Raw genomic sequence first — 20,323 nt, forward strand, 5'->3', positions numbered from 1 at the left:
TCCTTGTGTGAGAAGGCATTTAATCATTCATCCAACTTGCTGACACACCAGCGAGTTCAGATGTAACTGCAGGGATTGGATTCTGCTCTTAATCACATCCAGGACTGAACCATGTTCATTCTGACAGTTGGGGTTTGTTTCTGCTGATATTAATAACCCCTATAACTGGGCTGGAGTTTAATATTCTGGATATATAGCTGATTGGCTTGTCGGGGCTGCAGTGATTGTTTAAGAAACGCTGTCTGATCTTTCCCCTTAATTTCTGATGAGAGTCCCTGAATTATTTTACAATAAAATTATGAACTTTTACTTCAATCCTAAATTGATCTTTGGTACAAAATCTACAATTCAGTGCCTGAAAGTTTCCACTGATTAACATCTCCAATTAGAAAGTGCTGATTAATCCTTGTTGATATTCTTACTGACTTGCACGTTACACACAGTGGCACCTCCATTATCCACCAGAAAGAAGGGGAATGGGAATTGGTGGAGAATCGAGAGTCCCCAAATGTTGCCCCTCCCGTCTGGTACAGCAATCCCGTCGGCACGGGAATGGAGACGGGATGATTTCAAGGTATTTACTCAGACGGGCGGAAGGTGGGAAGTGGTGTTCCACGGTGATCGGTGCTGGGACCACTGTTGTTCACCATTTACATGAATAATTTGGACTCGGGAATCAGAAGTACAATTTCAAAATTTGCTGATGACACAAAATTGGGGAGTATAATTAATACTGAGGAAGACTGCGATAGCATCCTTGTAGAATTATTCAGTTGTGTTCAGTAAATAGCAGCATCTTTTAATTTGCTTTGACTGATTACATCACTATACAGTTATGTGAAAAACAGAAATCATTAACAGCTCCCAATTTCAGAATTGTAAGGTTCAAACTCAACATCTTCCAAATACAATCTAACATTTCAAAAATTGTAATGGATGTAGGCGAGATATTAGGACTGTTGTCTAACACAATCCAAACACAGTGACACACAGACAGATGGCCAAGTGTAGCTTCACAGCGAATCCTTTCAAGCCTCACTAAAAAGTGGCAGACTGGCAATCCATTGTTCACTAATGGAGTTGTGATCTTTGTAAATTAAGAAAGGAAATGCATGGAAATGTGTCAAAGAGTTGATTAACAGAGTGGGGCATCATCTCCCTTTGATTTCTATTTCTGACACCAGGCAACAGAAAAAGCTCATTACAACATGACATAAACAGACTCTTCAGGTGTGAGACATCAGACTTCAGAACAACACGTCTGCCAGCTCTGGCCACAAACCTCAGTACAGTCAACCTTTCAGCAGCTGCAGCCCTGATTAAATAACTAGTAGTTTAACATGTCTAGTAGAACTTTTGTATCAAAATAGAAGAAATGTATTTGTGACACACACACAATTAATAATTACATCACAATGTGATTGTGAGGATCGATTATCACCTCTTTAACCCAAGGTGCCCACCGGTCGAGGAAGGTATCAAGTGAACCGGTGGACACCGCCTGCTCCCTCTCCAGGGCTACCCGGGCAGGGACAAGACCACGGGAGAGAGGCAGGCAGCCAGAGTGACCCTCCCATTGGCCCCACCCATCCTGATTTCTGTTCTGTAGCCATCTTTCCATCCATTCTGCTGCTTAGCCCTTCACTCCACATGGCCTGACCTTGGTCATCTTCTAGATCTTACAAACTGTTATGGATAGCAAGCTGGTTACAAAACAGAAAACAGAGAGTAGGGGTTAAGAGTGGCAAAAGGTGGGAAGTAGTGTTCCACAGCGATCGGTGCTGGGGCCACTGTTGTTCACCATTGACAGAAACGATTTGGACTCGGGAATCAGAGGTACAAATTCAAAATTTGTCAATGACACCAAATTGGGAGGTAGAGTTAATACTGAGGAAGACTGTGACAACATGCAAGAAGACATTAACAAGCTTGCAGAATGGGAGGGTAATTGGCAAATTAATTTTAAGATAGTTGGTGCATTTTGGTAGGAAGAATAAGGAGTTCACATAATACTTGGAAAATAAGAGTCTAAATGGGGTAGAGTAGCAAAGGGATCTCGGAGTCCAGATACACAAATCACTAAAAGTAGTGAGATAGCAAAATACTGCAGATGTTGGAAATCCGAAATAACAACAGAAAATGCTGGAAAAACTCAGCAGGTCAGGCAACATCCGTGGAGAGAAATTTCTCTCCACGGATGTTGCCTGACCTGCTGAGTTTTTCCAGCATTTTCTGTTGTTACTAAAAGTAGTGACACAGGTTAATGAGGCCATAACAGGAGCAAACAATGGACTGGGGATCATTTCTAGAGGGATAGAATTGAAAAGCAGAAAAGTTATGTTAAACCTGTATAGGACATTGGTTAGACCACACTTGGCGTACAGTGAACAGTTCCGGTCACCATATTATAAAAAGGATATAGAGGCACTGGAGAAGGTGGAAAAAGGCTTTGCAAGGATGATCCCAGAACTGAGAGGATATACTTATCAGGAAAGGCTGAACAGGCTGGGGCTCTTTTCTCTAGAATAAAGAGGCCGATGGGTGACCTGATAAAGGTCTTTAAGATTATGAAAAAGTTATATAGGGTGGACCTGGAGAAAATGTTTCCACTTGTGGGGAGTCCAAAACTACAGGTGATAAATATAACACAGTCTCTAATAAATCCAATGGGGAATTCAGGGGAAACTTCTTTACCCAAAGAGAGGTAAGAATGTGGAACGTGCTACCACAAGGAGTAGTTGAGGTGAATAGCACAGATACATTCATGGGGAAGGTAGATAAGCCCATGAGGGAGAAAGGAATAGAAGGATATGCTAATAGGGTTAGATGAAGAGTGGTGGGAGGAGACTCGTGTGGAGCAGAAACACCGGCATTGACCAGTTGGGCCGAATGGCCTGTTCCTGTGCTGTAGACTCTGTAATTCTATGTAACTCTGTGTAACTATGTCTTCTGACTCCTGACATAGCTGGAAAAGCTTTTACTATTATTACCACCATCTTCCAAAAGATCTCTGAGCTTCTCTAATGGCTGCTTTTGACTCCCTCAATTGTCAGTAATATTTGTCCCTATTCTCCTGTAAACTGCACTCACCTTGCTCTGAACTGAGTTCAATGTAAGACAGTTCCGGGAGTCAGGAATCATTCACCCCAAGACCTACGCTGGCCGGTAAAACCCCAGACGGTTCCTCAGTAAGGATTCCACTGGTTCCTCGCCATATATTTGTCAGGATACTGAAGCCCAGCTTCCTTACACTTCACTCCTGGAGGCCCCACTCCCTGAGCCTACAACCTTCTGCGGGGTCAGTGGTGGAGTTCCGCAGCGGGAGTGATCCCAGAGTAACTGTCGGGATCGCATCCCCTTGGATGTTCCAGGTCATATATTTTTCATAATTCTAGTGTCTAACACACACACATCAATAAACCAGGGAATTCCTGGAAACACGCTGCAGGTCCTTCTTTATCTGGAGATCAAGCGGCTGACCTGGGAGTGGAGTGAGCAGCGAGGCCCGACCAACTCAACAGCAGGGGAGAGAGGTAAAAAGTAATCAAAGTGCGACATCACCAGGAAGCAGGTAAGTGATTGGTTGGTGAGTATTTCTCTCTTTTTTTAAACTTTAACTCTGGTTTATAGTTTCTAAGGTCTCTCTAGTGTAGCAGGGACTGTTGGTAAACCAGTTAACTGTAGTGTCATTAGTGGGATTGATTGATTTAATTTAAATTCAATTAATTAAAGGGTAGGTCATGGCAGGACAGCCGGGCCCCGTGATCTGCTCCTCCTGTGATATGTGGGAACTCAGGGACACTTCCTGTGTCCCTGACAACTACATGTGCAGGAAGTACATCCAGCTGCAGCTACTGACAGACCGCATTGCGGCACTGGAGCTGCGATTGGATACATACTGGAGCATTCACGATGCTCAGGACATCGTGAATAGCACATTTACGGAGTTGGACACACCGTAGGTAGAGGTTGGACAGGAAGAAAGGGAACGGGTGACCAACAGGCAGAGTAATAGGCGCAGGCAGGCAGTGCAGGGGTCCCCTGTGGCCATCCCCCTCTCCAACAGATACACCACTTTGAGTACTGTTGGGGAGGATGACTTATCAGAGGAAGGCAGCAGCAGCCAACTTCCTGGCACCAGGGGTGGCTCTGCTGCACAGAATGGGAGGAAAAAGAGGGGCAGAGCTATAGTAATAGGGGATTCAATTGTAAGGGGAATAGATAGGCGTTTCTGCGGCCGCAAACGAGACTCCAGGATGGTGTGTTGCCTCCCTGGTGCAAGGGTCAAGGATGTCTCAGAGCGGCTGCAGAACATCTTGGAAGGGGAGGGTGAACAGCCAGTTGTCGTGGTGCATATAGGCGCCAACGATATAGGTAAAAAGCGGGATGAGGTCCTAAAAGCGGAATATAGGGAGTTAGGAGATAAATTAAAAAACAGGACCTCAAAGGTAGTAATCTCAGGATTGCTACCAGTGCCACGTGCTAGTCAGAGTAGAAATAGAAGGATACTTCAGATGAATACGTGGCTAGAGGAATGGTGCCAGGGGGAGGAATTCAAGTTCCTGGGACATTGGAACTGGTTCTGGGGGAGGTGGGACCAGTTCAAACTGGACGGTTTGCACCTGGGCAGGGCTGGAACCGATGTCCTAGGGGGAGTGTTTGCTAGTGCTGTGGGGGAGGGTTTAAACTAAAACAGCAGGGGCCTGGGAACCTGAGCAGGGAGACAGAGGAAAAGGAAACAAGGATAAAAGCAAAAAAATAGGAAGGAGAAAAACAAAAGTGGCAGTCAGAGAAATCAATGGTTTAAATCAAACATGGCCACAGTAAATAATAATTCTAATAGGTCTAAGAGTGTTAAAAAAACAAGCCTGAAGGCTTTGTGTCTTAATGCGAGGAGCATTTGTAATAAGGTGGATGAATTGGCTGCGCAAATAGAAGTAAACAAATATGATTTGGTTGAGATTACGGAAACGTGGCTCAAGGAAGGCCAGGACTGGGAACTCAACATCCAGGGGTATTCGATATTCAGGAAAGATAGGCAAAAAGGAATGGGAGGTGGGGTAGCATTACTGGTTAAAGAAGGGATTAACACAATTATAATGAAGGATATTAGCTCTGATGAGGTGGAATCTGTATGGGTAGAATTGAGAAATACTAAGGGGAAAAAAACATTAGTGGGAGTGGTTTATAGACTTCCAAACAGTAAGGCGGAGGTTGGGGATGGCATTAAAAGGGAAATTAAAGAAGCATGCAATAAGGGCACAGTAGTCATCATGGGTGACTTTAATCTACATATAGATTGGGCCAACCAAATTAGTAACAATACTGTGGAGGAGGAATTCCTGGAGTGTTCACGGGATGGTTTCCTGGACCAATATGTCGAGGAACCAACCAGAGATCAGGCCATCTTAGACTGGGTATTATGGATTGAGAAAGGATTAATTAGCACTCTTGTTGTACGAGGCCCCTTGGGTCAGAGCGATCATAATATGATCGAATTCTTCATTAAGCTGGAGAATGAAGTAGTTGACTCGGAGACTAGGGTCCTCAATTTAAATAAAGGAAACTATGATGGTCTGAGGAGCGAGTTGGGTAGGATTGATTGGGGAATGTTACTCAAAGGGTTGATGGTGGATAGGCAATGGCAAACATTCAAAGACCGAATGGATGAACTACAGAATTTGTTCATCCCAGTTTGGCATAAAAATAAAACAAAAAAGGTGACCCAACCGTGGCTAACAAGGGAAATTAGGGATAGCATAAGGTCCAAGGAGAGGGCATATAAATTGGCCAGAAAAAGCAATAATCCTGAGGATTGGGAGCAGTTTAGGATTCAACAAAGGAGGACAAAGGGAATAATTAAGAAAGGGAAATAGAATATGAGAGTAAGCTTTCAGGGAACATAAAAACTGACTGTAAAAGCTTTAATAGATATGTGAAGAGAAAAAGATTGGTGAAGTCAAGCGTAGGTCCCTTGCAGTCAGAATCGGGGGAATTTATAACGGGGAACAAAGAAATGGCTGACCAACTAAATACATATTTTAGTTCTGTCTTCACAAAGGAGGACACAAATAACCTCCCAGAGATGCCGGGGAACATAGGGTCTGATGAAAGTGTGGAACTGAAAGAAATCAGTATTTGTAGGGAAATGGTGTTAGGAAAATTGATGGGACTGAAGGCTGATAAATCCCCAGGGCCTGATAATCTACACCCCAGGGTACTTAAGGAAGTGGCCCTAGAAATAGTAGATGCAATGCTGGTCATCTTCCAGAACTCGATAGACTCTGGAATGGTACCCATGGATTGGTGGGTAGCTAATGTTACCCCACTATTCAAAAAGGTGGCAGAGAAAAGGCGGGGAATTATAGACCGGTAAGCTTGACATCAGTAGTGGGGAAAATGCTAGAGTCCATTATAAAAGATGTAATAACAGAGCACTTGGAAAGCAGTGACTGGATCGGACAAAGTCAACATGGATTTACATAAGGTAAATCATGCTTGACTAATCTACTGGAATTTTTTGAGGATGTAACTGGTAAAATAGATAAGGGAGAACCAGTGGATGTGGTGTATTTGGACTTTCAGAAGGCTTTCGATAAGGTCCCGCATAAGAGACTAGCATGCAAAATTAAGGCACGTGGGATTGGGGGCAAAGTATTGACTTGGATAGAGAACTGGTTGGCGGACAGAAAGCAAAGAGTTGGAATAAACGTGTCATTTTCCGAGTGGCAGGCATTGACTAGTGGGGTACTGCAAGGATCGGTCCTAGGACCCCAGCTGTTCACAATATATATTAACGATCTGGACGAGGGAATTGGATGTAATATCTCCAAATTTGCAGACGACACAAAGCTGGGTGGGAGGGTATGCTGTGAGGAGGATGTCGTGAAACTCTAGTACGATTTGGACAGGTTGGGTGATTGGGCAGAAACATGGCAAATGCACTATAATGTGGATAAATGTGAGGTTATCCACTTTGGTGGCAAAAACAGGAAGCCAGATTATTATTTGAATGGCAATAGATTGGGAGAAGGGGAAGTGCAAAGAGACCTGGGTGTTCTTGTGCACCAGTCGCTGAAGGTAAGCATGCAGGTGCAGCAGGCGGTTAAGAAGGCAAATGGTATGTTGGCCTTCGTAGCAAGAGGGTTCGAGTACAAGAACAAGGATGTCTTGCTGCAGTTGTACAGGGCCTTGCTGAGACCACACCTTGAGTATTGTGTGCAGTTTTGGTCGCCTTACCTGAGGAAGGACGTTCTTGCCATGGAAGGTGTGCAGCGAAGATTCACCAGGCTGATACCTGGGATGGCAGGAATGACGTATGAGGAGAGATTGTGTCGATTGGGCTTATACTCACTGGAGTTTAGAAGATTGAGAGGGGATCTCATTGAAACCTATAAAATTCTGTCAGGCCTGGACAGACTGGATGCAGGAAGGATGTTCCGACGGCCGGGGTGTCCAGAACCAGGGGTCATAGTCTAAGGATAAGGGGTAAGCCATTTAGGACTGAAATGAGGAGGAATTTCTTCACCCAGAGAGTGGTGAACCTGTGGAATTCTCTGCCACAGAGGTTGGTGCAGGCCAGTTCATTAAGTATATTCAAGGAAGAGTTAGATATATTTCTTAAGGCTAAAGGGATCAAGGGATATGGGGAGAAGGCAGCGACAGGGTACTGAGTTTGGATGATCAGCCATGATCTCATTGAATGGTGGAGCAGGCTAGAAGGGCCGAATGGCCTACTCCTGCTCCTATCTTCTATGTTTCTATATTTCTATGTATAATTGTACCAGGAGTTAACAGGCTCCTGTGAACTCCTCCGTCTGCTATTTTAATGCAGACTTTAAACAATTTATATTTTAACCTGCCTTACAATGGTAGACTCAGGACTGTCACACAAACACTTTAAATCTTCATAGAATAATTGCCAATCATTTTTACACTGGAAGCTTAAACCTGTTTCACTTTCAGTCAGGAACAGATCGCAGTTTTACCTCTTCTTCTTAGGCAACCGAGGATGACTTGCTTCCACATTAAAAATGAGTTCTCAGGTGACTGATGAGTCCAATGCGGGACGTACAGTCTCTGTCACAGGTGGGGCAGACGGTGGTTGAAGGGGTGGGTGGGTGGGGTGCTTGGGTTGATGTGTGCTCCTTGTGCTTGGCTTCCGCTTGTTCCCAGCTAAGAGACTCGAGGTATTCGGCGCCTTCCCGGATGTTTCTCCTCCACTTTGTGCGGTTTGGGCCAGGGATTCCCAGGTGTCAGTGAGGATGTTGCACTTTTTCAAGGAGGGTTTGAGGATGTCCTTGAAACGTTTCCTCTGCCCACCTGGGGCTCTCTTGCCGTTTTCGAGCTCCAAGTAGAGCGCTTGTTTTGGGAATCTCGTATCGGGCATGCGGACAATGTGACCCATCCATCGGAGCTGATCAAGCATGGTCAAAGCTTTGATGCTGGGGATGTTGGCCTGAGCGAGAACATTGACGTTGGTGCGCCTATCCTGCCAATGGATTTGCAGAATCTTGCGGAGGCAGCGTTGGTGGTACCTCTCCAGTGCTTTGAGGTGCCCGCTGTACATGGTCCATGTCTCTGAGGCATACAGGAGGGCGGGTATTACTACTGCTCTGTAGATCATGAGCTTGGTGCCGGGTTTGAGGTCTTCAAAAACTCTCTTCTTCAGGCAACCGAAGGCTGCACTGGCACACTGAAGGTGGTGTTGGACTTCATCATCGAAGTCTGCCCTTGTTGACAGTAGGCTCCCGAGGTATGGAAAGTGGTCCACCTTGTCCAAGGTCTTGTCATGGATTTTGATAATCAGGGGGATGTAGTGTGTGTGGCGGGGGCAGGTTGGTAGAGGACCTTTGTCTTACGAATGTTTAGTGTAAGGCCCATGCCCTCTTACGCTTCGGTGAAGGTGTTGACTTTGGTTTGGAGTTCAACCTCCGAGTGTGCGCAGATGCAAGCGTTGTCTGCATACTGTAATTCGACGAGAGAGGATGGGACGACCTTGGATCTGGACTGGAGGCGACGGAGGTTGAACAGTTTCCCGTTTGTTCTGTAAATTAGCTCCACTCCAGCGGGGAGCTTACTGAGGGTGAGATGGAGCATTGCCGCATGGAAGATTGAGAAGAGCGTTGGTGCGATGACACAGCCTTGCTTGACCCCGGTCTGTACATGAATTGGGTCTGTGGCTGAACCGTTGGTCAGGATCATGGCTTGCATGTCGTCGTGAAGCAGGTGGAGAGTGGTGACAAACTTTTGAGGGCAGCCGAATTTGAGGACACTCCATAATCCTCCATGGTTGACAGTGTCAAAGGCCTTTGTGAGATCAAAGAAGGCCATGTACAGCGGTTGGTGCTGTTCCCTGTATTTCTCCTGTAATTGGCACGCAGTGAAGATCATGTCCATTGTGCCCCTTAGTGGGCGGAATCTGCATTGCGACTCTGGGAGTAGCTCTTCAGCCACTGGGAGAAGGCGATTGAGGAGGATTCTTGCGATGACTTTCCCTGTGGCAGACAGCAGGGAAACTCCTCTGTAATTACCGCAATCGGACTTGTCACCTTTCTTGAAGATGGTCTCCTCCTTCCAGATAAGAGAAATGAGTTCATGAATTCGTGCCAGTAGTGCTTCTCCACCATGCTTTAGTGCCTCGGCAGGGATTCCATCTGCTCCTGAGGTCTTGTTGTTCTTCAGTTGTCGGATGGCCTTTTCAACCTCATGCCGGGCTGGGATGGAGTTGAAGACACTCTCATCGAAGACAGAATCTCGGTTAAGGAGATCTTCGAAGTGCTCCTTCCAGCGGGCACTGACTGCGCACCCTGTCCTTGATGAATACCTCTCCATTCTTGGCCCGCAGTGGGGTAGGACCTTGGGTGCTTGGGCTGTAGGTGGTCTTGACTGTGCTAAAGAATCCATGCATGTCATGGTTGTCAGCTAGCTGCTGGATCTCCTGCACTTTCTCCACCCACCACCTGTTCTTTAGGTCGCGAGTTTTTTGTTGGACCTCGGCTTTCAGGCATCTGTAGAGCTGCTTTCTTACTCTCGAGTTGTGTTGCTGTTTCCAGATCAGGAATACCTTGCACTTGCGGCTTATTAGCTCCTGGTCATTCTTGTCAAACCAATCTTGGTGTTTCCTGGTCGAGTGACCGAGCGTCTCCTCACAGGTGCTGATTATGGAGGCCTTGATTGCAGACCAGGCACTGTGGACACTCTGTGTCTCTGCATCACTGGGAGTCATCAGGTTGGGTGTGAGGTGCAGACTGAATAGGGCTTTCTTAGCAGGGTCTTTGAGTGCTCCAGCGTTGATTTTCCTGCGGCATTGTTTCTGTTGCCGCCGCTGTTTTGGGGCTACATTGATGGAGATGACAGAGCGGATTAGGCGGTGGTCTGTCCAGCAGTCGTCAGCTCCTGTCATGGCACGGGTGATGCAGATGTCCTTGCGGTCCCGTACTCGGACGATGACGTAGTCCAGCAGATGCCACTGCTTGGAGCGAAGGTGCTGCCATGAAGCCTTGTACTTGTCTCTCTGCCAGAACAAGGTGTTGGTTATGACAAGGCCATGTTCTAAGCATTTCATCAGGAGGAGGGTACCGTTGGAGTTGGCTTTCCCTACCCACTCTCTGCCGGTCACACCTCCCAGAGGTCTGTGTACTTTCCAACTCTGATGTTAAAGTCACCAAGGAGGATCAGCTTGTCGCCCGTTGGGACTCGGGACAGGGATTGTTCGAGGCTGGAGTAGAATTCCTCTTTGGTCTCGTCTGTGGCTTCCAGTGTTGGGGCGTATGCACTGATGACCGTAGCACACTGGTTCCGGGCTAGGGTGTCAGTGTTGGGGTGTACGCACTGATGACCGTAGCACACTGGCTCTGGGCGAGGGTGTCAGTGTTGGGGCGTACGCACTGATGACCGTAGCACACTGGTTCCGGGCTAGGGTGTCAGTGTTGGGGTGTACGCACTGATGACCATAGCAAACTGGTTCTGGGCTAGGGTGTCAGTGTTGGGGCATATGCACTGATGACCGTAGCACACTGGTTCCGGGCTAGGGTGTCAGTGTTGGGGTGTACGCACTGATGACCGTAGCACACTGGTTCCGGGCTAGGGTGTCAGTGATGGGGTGTACGCACTGATGACCGTAGCACACTGGTTCCGGGCTAGGGTGTCAGTGTTGGGGTGTACGCACTGATGACCGTAGCACACTGGTTCCGGGCTAGGGTGTCAGTGATGGGGTGTACGCACTGATGACCGTAGCACACTGGTTCTGGGCTAGGGTGTCAGTGTTGGGGCATACACACTGATGACCGAAGCACACTGGTTCTGGGCTAGGGTGTCAGTGTTGGGGTGTACGCACTGATGACCGTAGCACACTGGTTCCGGGCTAGGGTGTCAGTGTTGGGGTGTACGCACTGATGACCGTAGCACACTGGTTCCGGGCTAGGGTGTCAGTGATGGGGTGTACGCACTGATGACCGTAGCACACTGGTTCCGGGCTAGGGTGTCAGTGTTGGGGTGTACGCAATGATGACCGTAGCACACTGGTTCCGGGCTAGGGTGTCAGTGTTGGGGTGTACGCACTGATGACCGTAGTACACTGGTTCTCGGCTAGGGTGTCAGTGTTGGGGTGTACGCACTGATGACCGTAGCACACTGGTTCCGGGCTAGGGTGTCAGTGATGGGGTGTACGCACTGATGACCGTAGCACACTGGTTCTGGGCTAGGGTGTCAGTGTTGGGGTGTACGCACTGATGACCGTAGCACACTGGTTCTGGGCTAGGGTGTCAGTGTTGGGGTGTACGCACTGATGACCGTAGCACACTGGTTCTGGGCTAGTGTGTCAGTGTTGGGGTGTACGCACTGATGACCGTAGTACACTGGTTCCGGGCTAGGGTGTCAGTGTTGGGGTGTACGCACTGATGACCATAGCACACTGGTTCTGGGCTAGGGTGTCAGTGTTGGGGTGTACGCACTGATGACCATAGCACACTGGTTCTGGGCTAGGGTGTCAGTGTTGGGGTGTACGCACTGATGACCGAAGCACACTGGTTCAGGGCTAGGGTGTCAGTGGTGGGGTGTACGCACTGATGACCGTAGCACACTGGTTCTGGGCTAGGGTGTCAGTGTTGGGGTGTACGCACTGATGACCGTAGCACAGTTGTTCTGGGCTGGGGTGTCAGTGTTGGGGTGTACGCACTGATGACCGTAGCACACTGGTTCTGGGCTAGGGTGTCAGTGTTGGGGTGTACGCACTGATGACCGTAGCACAGTTGTTCTGGGCTGGGGTGTCAGTGTTGGGGTGTACGCACTGATGACCGTAGCACAGTTGTTCCGGGCTAGGGTGTCAGTGTTGGGGTGTACGCACTGATGACCGTAGCACACTGGTTCCGGGCTAGGGTGTCAGTGTTGGGGTGTACACACTGATGACCGAAGCACACTGGTTCCGGGCTAGGGTGTCAGTGTTGGGGTGTACGCACTGATGACCGAAGCACACTGGTTCTGGGCTAGGGTGTCAGTGTTGGGGTGTATGCACTGATGACCAAAGCACACTGGTTCTGGGCTAGGGTGTCAGTGTTGGGGTGTACGCACTGATGACCGTAGCACACTGGTTCCGGGCTAGGGTGTCAGTGTTGGGGTGTACGCACTGATAACCGAAGCACACTGGTTCTGGGCTAGGGTGTCAGTGTTGGGGTGTACGCACTGATGACCAAAGCACAGTGGTTCTGGGCTGGGGTGTCAGTGTTGGGGTGTACTCACTGATGACCGTAGCACACTGGTTCCGGGCTAGGGTGTTAGTGTTGGGGTATACGCACTGATGCCCGTAGCACACTGGTTACGGGCTAGGGTGTCAGTGTTGGGGTGTACGCACTGAAGACCGTAGCATACTGGTTCTGGGCTAGGGTGTCAGTGTTGGGGTGTATGCACTGATGACCGTAGCACACTGGTTCCGGGCTAGGGTGTCAGTGTTGGGGTGTACGCACTGATGACCGCAGCACACTGGTTTCGGCTAGGGTGTCAGTGTTGGGGTGTACGCACTGATGACCGTAGCACACTGGTTCCGGGCTAGGGTGTCAGTGTTGGGGTGTACGCAATGATGACCGTAGCACACTGGTTCCGGGCTAAGGTGTCAGTGTTGGGGCGTACGCACTGATGACCGTAGCACACTGGTTCCGGGCTAGGGTGTCAGTGTTGGGGCGTACGCACTGATGACCGTAGCACACTGGTTCCGGGCAAGGGTGTCAGTGTTGGGGTGTACGCACTGATGACCGTAGTACACTGGTTCCGGGCTAGGGTGTCAGTGTTGGGGTGTACGCACTGATGACCGTAGCACACTGGTTACGGGCTAGGGTGTCAGTGTTGGGGTGTACGCACTGAAGACCGTAGCATACTGGTTCTGGGCTAGGGTGTCAGTGTTGGGGTGTATGCACTGATGACCGTAGCACACTGGTTCCGGGCTAGGGTGTCAGTGTTGGGGTGTACGCACTGATGACCGTAGCACACTGGTTCCGGGCTAGGGTGTCAGTGTTGGGGTGTACGCAATGATGACCGTAGCACACTGGTTCCGGGCTAAGGTGTCAGTGTTGGGGCGTACGCGCTGATGACCGTAGCACACTGGTTCCGGGCTAGGGTGTCAGTGTTGGGGCGTACGCACTGATGACCGTAGCACACTGGTTCCGGGCTAGGGTGTCAGTGTTGGGGCGTACGCACTGATGACCGTAGCACACTGGTTCCGGGCTAGGGTGTCAGTGTTGGGGCGTACGCACTGATGACCGTAGCACACTGGTTCAGGGCTAGGGTGTCAGTGTTGGGGTGTACGCACTGATGACCGAAGCACTCTGGTTCCGGGCTAGGGTGTCAGTGTTGGGGTGTACGCACTGATGACCATAGCACAGTGGTTCCGGGCTAGGGTGTCAGTGTTGGGGTGGAAGCACCGATGACCGAAGCACACTGGTTCAGGGCTAGGGTGTCAGTGTTGGGGTGTACGCACTGATGACCATAGCACACTGGTTCTGGGCTAGGGTGTCAGTGTTGGGGTGTACGCACTGATGACTGTAGCACAGTTGTTCTGGGCTGGGGTGTCAGTGTTGGGGTGTATGCACTGATGACCGAAGCACACTGGTTCTGGGCTAGGGTGTCAGTGTTGGGGTGTACGCACTGATGACCGTAGCACACTGGTTCCGGGCTAGGGTGTCAGTGTTGGGGTGTACGCACTGATGACCGTAGCACACTGGTTCCGGGCTAGGGTGTCAGTGTTGGGGTGTACGCACTGATGACCGTAGCACACTGGTTCCGGGCTAGGGTGTCAGTGTTGGGGTGTACGCACTGATGACCGTAGCTCACTGGTTCCGGGCTAGGGTGTCAGTGTTGGGGTGTACGCACTGATGACCGAAGCACACTGGTTCTGGGCTAGGGTGTCAGTGTTGGGGTGTACGCACTGATGACCAAAGCACAGTGGTTCTGGGCTGGGGTGTCAGTGTTGGGGTGTACTCACTGATGACAGTAGCACACTGGTTCTGGGCTAGGGTGTCAGTGTTGGGGTGTACGCACTGATGACCAAAGCACAGTGGTTCCGGGCTAGGGTGTCAGTGTTGGGGTGTACTCACTGATGACCGTAGCACACTGGTTCCGGGCTAGGGTGTTAGTGTTGGGGTATACGCACTGATGCCCGTAGTACACTGGTTACGGGCTAGGGTGTCAGTGTTGGGGTGCACGCACTGAAGACCGTAGCATACTGGTTCTGGGCTAGGGTGTCAGTGTTGGGGTGTATGCACTGATGACCGTAGCACACTGGTTCCGGGCTAGGGTGTCAGTGTTGGGGTGTACGCACTGATGACCGCAGCACACTGGTTTCGGCTAGGGTGTCAGTGTTGGGGTGTACGCACTGATGACCGTAGCACACTGGTTCCGGGCTAGGGTGTCAGTGTTGGGGTGTACGCAATGATGACCGTAGCACACTGGATCTGGGCTAGGGTGTCAGTGTTGGGGCGTACGCGCTGATGACCGTAGCACACTGGTTCCGGGCTAGGGTGTCAGTGTTGGGGCGTACGCACTGATGACCGTAGCACACTGGTTCCGGGCTAGGGTATTAGTGTTGGGGTGTACGCACTGATGACCGAAGCACTCTGGTTCCGGGCTAGGGTGTCAGTGTTGGGGTGTACGCACTGATGACCGTAGCACAGTGGTTCCGGGCTAGGGTGTCAGTGTTGGGGTGGAAGCACCGATGACCGAAGCACACTGGTTCTGGGCTAGGGTGTCAGTGTTGGGGAGTACGCACTGATGACCGTAGTACACTGGTTCCGGGCTAGGGTGTCAGTGTTGGGGTGTATGCACTGATGACCGAAGCACACTGGTTCCGGGCTAGGGTGTCAGTGTTGGGGTGTACGCACTGATGACTGTAGCACACTGGTTCCGGGCTAGGGTGTCAGTGTTGGGGTGTACACACTGATGACCGTTGCACACTGGTTCCGGGCTAGGGTGTCAGTGTTGGGGTGTACGCACTGATGACCGAAGCACACTCGTTCTGGGCTAGGGTGTCAGTGTTGGGGTGTACGCACTGATGACCGAAGCACACTGGTTCCGGGCTGGGGTGTCAGTGTTGGGGTGTACGCACTGATGACCGAAGCACACTGGTTCCGGGCTAGGGTGTCAGTGTTGGGGTGTACACACTGATGACAGAAGCACACTGGTTCCGGGCTAGGGTGTCAGTGTTAGGGTGTACGCACTGATGACCGTAGCACACTGGTTCCGGGCTAGGGTGTCAGTGTTGGGGTGTACGCACTGATGACCGAAGCACAGTGGTTCTGGGCTGGGGTGCCAGTGTTGGGGTGTACACACTGATGACCGAAGCACACTGGTTCCGGGCTAGGGTGTCAGTGTTGGGGTGTACGCACTGATGACCGTAGTACACTGGTTCCGGGCTAAGGTGTCAGTGTTGGGGTGTACGCACTGATGACCGTAGCACACTGGTTCCGGGCTAGGGTGTCAGTGTTGGGGTGTACGCACTGATGACCGTAGTACACTGGTTCTCGGCTAGGGTGTCAGTGTTGTGGTGTACGCACTGATGACCGTAGCACACTGGTTCCGGGCTAGGGTGTCAGTGTTGGGGTGTACGCACTGATGACCGAAGCACACTGGTTCTGGGCTAGGGTGTCAGTGTTGGGGTGTACGCACTGATGACCGTAGCACACTGGTTCTGGGCTAGGGTGTCAGTGTTGGGGTGTACGCACTGATGACCGTAGCACACTGGATCTGGGCTAGGGTGCCAGTGTTGGGGCGTACGCACTGATGACCATAGCACACTGGATCTGGGCTAGGGTGCCAGTGTTGGGGTGTACGCACTGATGACCGTAGCACACTGGTTCCGGGCTAGGGTATTAGTGTTGGGGTGTACGCACTGATGACCGAAGCACACTGGTTCCGGGCTAGGGTGTCAGTGTTGGGGTGTACGCACTGATGACCGTAGCACACTGGTTCCGGGCTAGGGTGTCAGTGTTGGGGTGTACGCACCGATGACCGAAGCACACTGGTTCCGGGCTAGGGTGTCAGTGTTGGGGTGTACGCACTGATGACCGTAGCACACTGGTTCCGGGCTAGGGTGTCAGTGTTGGGGTGTACGCACTGATGACCGAAGTACACTGGTTCCGGGCTAGGGTGTCACTGTTGGGGTGTACGCACTGATGACTGTAGCACACTTGTTCCGGGCTAGGGTGTCAGTGTTGGGGTGTACGCACTGATGACCGTAGTACACTGGTTCCGGGCTAAGGTGTCAGTGTTGGGGTGTACGCACTGATGACCGAAGTACACTGGTTCCGGGCTAGGGTGTCAGTATTGGGGTGTACGCACTGATGACCGTAGCACAGTGGTTCTGGGCTAGGCTGTCAGTGTTGGGGTGTACGCACTGATGACCGTAGCACACTGGTTCCGGGATAGGGTGTCAGTGTTGGGGTGTACGCACTGATGACCGAAGCACACTGGTTCTGGGCTAGGGTGTCAGTGTTGGGGTGTACGCACTGATGACCGAAGCACACTGGTTCTGGGCTAGGGTGTCAGTCTTGGGGCGTACGCACTGATGACCGTCGTACACTGGTTCTGGGCTAGGGTGTCAGTGTTGGGGCGTACTCACTGATGACCGTCGTACACTGGTTCTGGGCTAGGGTGTCAGTGTTGGGGTGTACGCACTGATGACCGTCGTACACTGGTTCTGGGCTAGGGTGTCAGTCTTGGGGCGTACGCACTGATGACCGTTGTACACTGGTTCTGGGCTAGGGTGTCAGTCTTGGGGTGAACGCACTGATGACCGAAGCACACTGGTTCTGGGCTAGGGTTTCATTCTTGGGGCGTACGCACTGATGACCGTCGTACACTGGTTCTGGGCTCGGGTGTCAGTCTTGGGGCGTACGCACTGATGACCGTCGTACACTGGTTCTGGGCTAGGGTGTCAGTGTTGGGGTGTACGCACTGATGACCGAAGCACACTGGTTCTGGGCTAGGGTGCCAGTGTTGGGGTGTACGCACTGATGACAGTAGCACACTGGTTCTGGGCGAGGGTGTCAGTGTTGGGGCGTACGCACTGATGACCGTAGCACACTGGTTCTGGGCTAGGGTGCCAGTGTTGGGGCGTACGCACTGATGACTGAAGCACAGTGGTTCTGGGCTAGGGTGCCACTGTTGGGGCATACGCACTGATGACCGTAGCACAGTGGTTCTGGGCTAGGGTGTCTGTGTTGGGGTGTACGCACTGATGACCGTAGCACACTGGTTCTGGGCTAGGGTGTCAGTGTTGGGGTGTACGCACTGATGACCGTAGCACACTGCTTCTGGGCTAGGGTGTCAGTGTTGGGGCGTACGCACTGATGACCGTAGCACAGTGGTTCTGGGCTAGGGTGTCAGTGTTGGGGCGTACGCACTGATGACCGTAGCACACTGGTTCTGGGCTAGGGTGTCAGTGTTGAGGTGTACGCACTGATGACCGAAGCACACTGGTTCTGGGCTAGGGTGTCAGTGTTGAGGTGTACGCACTGATGACCGTAGCACACTGGTTCTGGGCTAGGGTGTCAGTGTTGGGGCGTACGCACTGATGACCGTAGCACACTGGTTCTGGGCTAGGGTGTCAGTGTTGGGGTGTGCACACTGATGACCGTAGCACACTGGTTCTGGGCTAGGGTGTCAGTGTTGGGGTGTACGCACTGATGACCGAAGCACACTAGTTCCGGGCTAGTGTGTCAGTGTTGGGGTGTACGCACTGATGACCGTAGCACACTAGTTCCGGGCTAGGGTGTCAGTGTTGGGGTGTACGCACTGATGACCGTAGTACACTGGCTCTCGGCTAGGGTGTCAGTGTTGGGGTGTACGCACTGATGACCGAAGCACACTGGTTCCGGGCTAGGGTGTCAGTGTTGGGGTGTACACATTGATGACCGAAGCACACTGGTTCCGGGCTGTGGTGTCAGTGTTGGGGTGTACGCACTGATGACCGTAGCACACTGGTTCTGGGCTAGGGTGTCAGTGTTGGGGTGTACGCACTGATGACCGAAGCACAGTTGTTCTGGGCTGGGGTGCCAGTGTTGGGGCGTACGCACTGATGACCAAAGCACACTGGTTCCGGGCTAGGGTGTCAGTGTTGGGGTGTACGCACTGATGACCGTAGCACACTGGTTCTGGGCTAGGGTGTCAGTGTTGGGGTGTACGCACTGATGACCGTAGCACACTGGTTCTGGGCTAGGGTGCCAGTGTTGGGGTGTACGCACTGATGACCATAGCACACTGGTTCTGGGCTAGGGTGTCAGTGTTGGGGTGTACGCACTGATGACCGAAGCACACTGGTTCTGGGCTAGGGTGTCAGTGTTGGGGTGTACGCACTGATGACCGAAGCACACTAGTTCCGGGCTAGGGTGTCAGTGTTGGGGCGTACGCACTGATGACCGAAGCACACTGGTTCCGGGCTAGGGTGTCAGTGTTGGGGTGTACGCACTGATGACCGAAGCACACTGGTTCTGGGCTAGGGTGTCAGTGTTGGGGGTACGCACTGATGACTGTAGCACACTGGTTCCGGGCTAGGATGTCAGTGTTGGGGTGTACGCACTGATGACCGTAGCACACTGGTTCCGGGCTAGGGTGTCAGTGTTGGGGTGTACGCACTGATGACCGAAGCACACTAGTTCCGGGCTAGGGTGTCAGTGTTGGGGCGTACGCACTGATGACCGAAGCACACTGGTTCCGGGCTAGGGTGTCAGTGTTGGGGTGTACGCACTGATGACCGAAGCACACTGGTTCCGGGCTAGGGTGTCAGTGTTGGGGTGTACGCACTGATGACCGTAGCACAGTGGTTTTGGGCTAGGGTGAGCCGAAGATTCATGAGGTGCTCATACGTTTCACTTTCAGTCAGGAACTGATCGCAGTTTGACCCCAATCTCTGATTTGACAGCACAGTTCCAGCATTCGCCGTTCTTCCTGACTCTAAACACAGTTTGAAAGGAGCCTGAAAAAACAGAAAATGCTGTAAATCCTCAGCAGGCCTTCTGTTCCGTGCCTAGGAGCTCTGGACCATGGAAGAGAGCGGCTGGGACACATTTCTCACAGGCCTCAAGATTAACCCGCACGGCAACTATGCTATCTGTGAAGAGAGACGAGAAAGACCAAAGTGCCGTTTGTCACTCTCAGTGTGGCCCTGAAGGACTGTGTCCAGGCTGAAGTTCTGTTCCCGCCGTACGATCCTCCCCCAGATTGTCCTTTCTAAGCTCCAGCCAGGTGATGCTAAACACTCAGGTGGGAAGGAAGAAAATCTACAAAAATGCATTGAAAACAAAACTGATTTATTTGACACATATCCGGAATATTAAACTCCAGCCCAGTTATAGGGGTCATTAACATCATGAGAAATAAACCCCAACTGTCAGAATGAACATGGTTCAGTCCTGGATGTGATTAACAGCAACAATAACAGCAGAATCCAACTCCTGCAGTCACTTGTGAACTCGTTGGTGTCTCAGCAGGGTGGATGAGTGAGCGAATCCCTTCCCACACACGGAGCAGGTGAACAGCCAATCCCCAGTGTGAGTGCGTTCATGTTGTATCAGTATCCTTTTGCTTTTAAAGCTCTTCTCACAGTCAGAACATTTAAAAGGTCTCTTATCAGTGTGAACAAGTTGATAAACAGTGAGGTGGGATGACTGAGTGAATCCCTTCCCACACTCAGAGCAGGTGAACGGTCTCTCCCCAGTGTGGGTGCGCTGGTGCACAGTGAGTTCAAATGATTGCCTGAACCCAGTGCCGCAGTGAGAGCACCTGAATAGCCTCTCATCAGTGTGAACACGTTGATGACGTATCAGTTCCCCAGAACTTT

The 20,323-nt window shown here is 51.1% G+C and overlaps 1 pseudogene; it reads right to left on the reverse strand.

Moving 5' to 3' along the window:
• LOC147118468 (uncharacterized) overlaps positions 1–20,323 on the reverse strand; it is a 234,801-nt pseudogene that overhangs the window by 141,793 nt on the left and 72,685 nt on the right.

This window comes from Somniosus microcephalus, chromosome 4 (genome assembly GCF_052327205.1).
Source record: "Somniosus microcephalus isolate GS21.2 chromosome 4, FLI_Smic_1.0, whole genome shotgun sequence".
In the NCBI taxonomy this organism is placed as follows: domain Eukaryota; kingdom Metazoa; phylum Chordata; class Chondrichthyes; order Squaliformes; family Somniosidae; genus Somniosus; species Somniosus microcephalus.